General features: G+C 41.5%; 1 pseudogene; it reads left to right on the forward strand.

Moving 5' to 3' along the window:
- Positions 1-1,873: 1,873 nt before the first annotated feature.
- On the forward strand, positions 1,874-2,548 carry LOC103608708 (annotated as a pseudogene).
- Positions 2,549-3,659: the final 1,111 nt, after the last annotated feature.

Below are 3,659 nucleotides of genomic sequence, written 5' to 3' on the forward strand. Positions count from 1 at the left end.
AGAGTCTGGAGGCCAGTAATGAGTTACACTCCGTCTCCATGGAAACTCCAGTCAAAGCTCGATTATACTGACAATGTGGGGGTTTCAGACTGTTCCAAGGGCCCACGGACTTCTCTTACTGCCTTGCTGGATTCGAGGCTCTCCCAACAAGAAAAAAAAGGGAAGATGCTATTTTCTCTGTGTGTGTGTGTGTGTGTGTGTGTGTGTGTGTGTGTGAGAGAGAGAGAGAGAGAGAGAGAGAGAGAGAGAGAGAGAGAAAGAGAGAGAGAGAGAGAGAGATGGTACTTGTTCTTAGGTATAGGTGATACTTTTACTCATTTTTCTTACCTATCATTTCCTGTAAATAAGCAAAATTGACCACAATTCTATTTTAATCATGCCTTTGATCTCAAGGGTCACTTGGCAAGTACTTGTGGATTTTTTGGATTAAATCCTAGATTCTCACAAACAAGTTTAATTCCCATAGAAGTACATCCTAAGTGCGCTTCTAAGTAGGTTTCTATAATCCATAAATTAAATAAGATGACTGACCTTTTACGATAAACCCCAGTTGTTAATAAGGAAGGAAGAGAACTTTCTATTTATGTATACTGCTTAGTTTGCCATCTGGCTTTATGACACCACAAAAATGGCTCGATTTCTGAACAAGATGGAATAGATTTATCTATTTTTATCTCTCCTACTAAGTACAGCTAAATACCCTCAATATTATACTTTTTAAAAAGATGACTCTGAATAGTAGGAAGAAGGCAGCAGATAAGCTAGAGACCCCAAAAGACTGGGAAAAGGGTAGGCTAGCAAGACAGGAACCCTTCTGATGATAAACATCCTACTTCATCAAAACACCAGGAAAAAAATTTCATGCCTCTCCCCCAAGCCCACCGACACATGCCTGGTGGTAACAGACACCCACCTTCATAGTGTCCCAGAGGCCACACGGGAACCCTGGCCTCCCACCCACGCCCAACGGGTTGAGCCCTCTGTCTCCATGACAGGATGGTGCTGGGGCAGCTGGACGACAACCGGGTCCCAACTCCACCTGCTGTAGTGCGGAGGCACAGGGGCCAAGGGGCCTAGACTTCCACCTGCACCCGGCAGAAAGAGTCAGCAGCACCCTTCACCTGCCAGCACGGTTTTAGCAGAGGATTAGTAAAAGAGATGATCCAGGTTTCATAACACAATGCCCGGGATAAAATTGAAAATCACTCATGATAGCAAGAACCAGGAACATTTCAACTTGAATGGGAAAAAGACAATCAATAGAAGCCAACAACCAAATGATAAGATGTTGGAATCACCTGATAAGAATTTTAAAGCACCCATCACAAAATTGCTTCTGTGAGCAATGAAGATCAAGTTTACCAAAAGAAAAAATAAAAATCACACAAAAAAGAAATACATAAAGTAAATCACATGGAAATTTTAGAACTGAAAAATACAATAATATTTAGAAACTCACATGATGGGATTAATGGAAGAATGGAGATGACAGAGGAAGAAATCAGAAATAACCCCATCTTAACACCAGAGGGAAGGCACTTTAAAAAAAAAAAGAAAAAGAAAAAAAGCAGGGCCTTGGGGACTGTACTGTAACAAAAGATGTGTGGGACACTCACATGATTGGAGTCAAGAAAGGAGAGAAGGAAGAGAACATAGGCAGAAAAAGTACTGAAAGAAACAATATGTCAGACTTTCCAAATTAGGCAACAGACATTAACCTACAGATTAAGGGAGCTGAGCTAACCCAAACAGGATAAAACCAAAGTAATCAATACCGAGAAACATTAAAATCAAACTTCTGCCCATTCCTTCCACCGCCCCTTGCAAACCTAAGCTCAAGCCTGGGGCCCAGCGGCCTCGCGTCGCTTTTGCCATGGCTCTCAGAGTCACCAATGTGCAGAAACAGATTACACATAAGATGGCTTTCACTGAACAAGAAGCCAATAGGAAAGCAGAAGAAACAGATGCAGAGGCAGAAGAAGAGTTTGACACTGAGAAAGACTGTCTTGTGCAAACCCAAAGACTGAAGATTATGGAATACTGTGAGAAGAAAGAAAAGCAGACTGAGGAGCAGAAGAAAATCCAGATGTCCAATTTGATGAATTAAGTGAGGCTCAAGGTCATCAGAGCAAGAGATGACCTTATCACAGACCTACTAAATGAATCCAAAGAGGATCAGCAAGGTGGTAAAAGACACAAGCAGGTACCAAGTGCTGCTGGATGGACTGGTGCTCCAGGCTCTGTACCAGTTGTTGAAGCCCCAAATTATTGTTTATTGCAGGAAACAAGATTCCCTTCTGGTAAAGGCTGCAAGCAAAAGCGATCCTTATGTACAAAATCACCACCAGAAAAGATGTTGTTGCCCAAACTGAGCAGGAGTCCTACCTGCCTGAGGAAATAGCTGGTGGAGTTGAGATCTATCACAGGGATTGTAAAATAAAGTTTTCCAACACCTAGAAAGCCAGCTGGATCTCATAGCCCAGCATATGATACGAGAAGTAGGGGAGGCTTGTCTGGTGCAAACACCAACACGATGTTTCTGGACTGAGCCTTTGGGAGGTGGAGCTCATCACTGCTCTACTCCTATGATGTGGAAGTCTCGGATATTTGTGGAAACAAGATTGTCTATGTAGCTTCATCCTTACTGGTCTAATATTATTCTGTATTTACCAATGGATACCCTTCTGATGCCCTTGGCCTAATTGTTAATTATGGGAGAAAGGCTCACTTAATATGATCACGAAGCTAGCTTTAGTTCATCTAAAAGTAGCACAACTTCCCGTCGGTTCTGCAGCACAAAGGTAAGGGCATCAGATGGTGGCTGTGAATTCTCTGAGTCCTCTACTCTCTCTAGCTCTCAGTTATCTAGTCTAGAGGGTGATGTGTGTGATGTTCTCTGCCTTGAAGTCTCTGTTCTGAAGGTTTGAAACGCATATGGCGCATGCATTCCTTGTAGTAGCTGCATATTCAGGCCTAGAAGTTTTCCTCATCTGTAAATGTGATTTAAAATCTAAGCCATGCTTTATTTATTAAAACAATAGTTTACGTGGAAATTAAATAAAAAATAAAATAAAATAAAACATGAAAATCAAAAACAAAGAATAATATTGAAAGCAGCTGGATAGAAATGAGAATTATGCATGGGAACAATGACTGGTAAGATAGCAGATTTATCACCAGAAATACGAAGGCGGGGAGGAAAAGGCACAATATTTTCAAGTGCTAACAGAATATAAAATCCATACACAGAACAAACAATACAGAGCAAAAAAACACATGCACAGAACATCCACACACAGCAAAAAAATATCCTTAGGAATGAAGGCAAAAACAAAATATTCACAAATGAAGGAAAGGTGGTTTTTTACCAGCATATCTATTTTAAAAGAATGGCTAAATAAAATTCATCAAACAGAAAGGAAATGATAAAAGTAGGAAATTTGAAACATGAAAAATTAAGAAATAATAGAAAAAGTAAAAACGTGGGTAGACTATCATTTCTTTCCTTAAAAATTATGTTTGGGGCCAGCCCGGTGGCGCACTGCTACAATGCGCCTCTTGGGAGCGCAGCGGCACTCCCACCGAGGGTTCGGATCCCACATACAGACCGGTTCCTGCTCACTGGCTGAGCGAGGGGCAGGCGCAACACCAAGGGTTGG

This window comes from Galeopterus variegatus, unplaced genomic scaffold (genome assembly GCF_000696425.1).
Source record: "Galeopterus variegatus unplaced genomic scaffold, G_variegatus-3.0.2 Scaffold8722, whole genome shotgun sequence".
In the NCBI taxonomy this organism is placed as follows: Eukaryota; Metazoa; Chordata; class Mammalia; order Dermoptera; family Cynocephalidae; genus Galeopterus; species Galeopterus variegatus.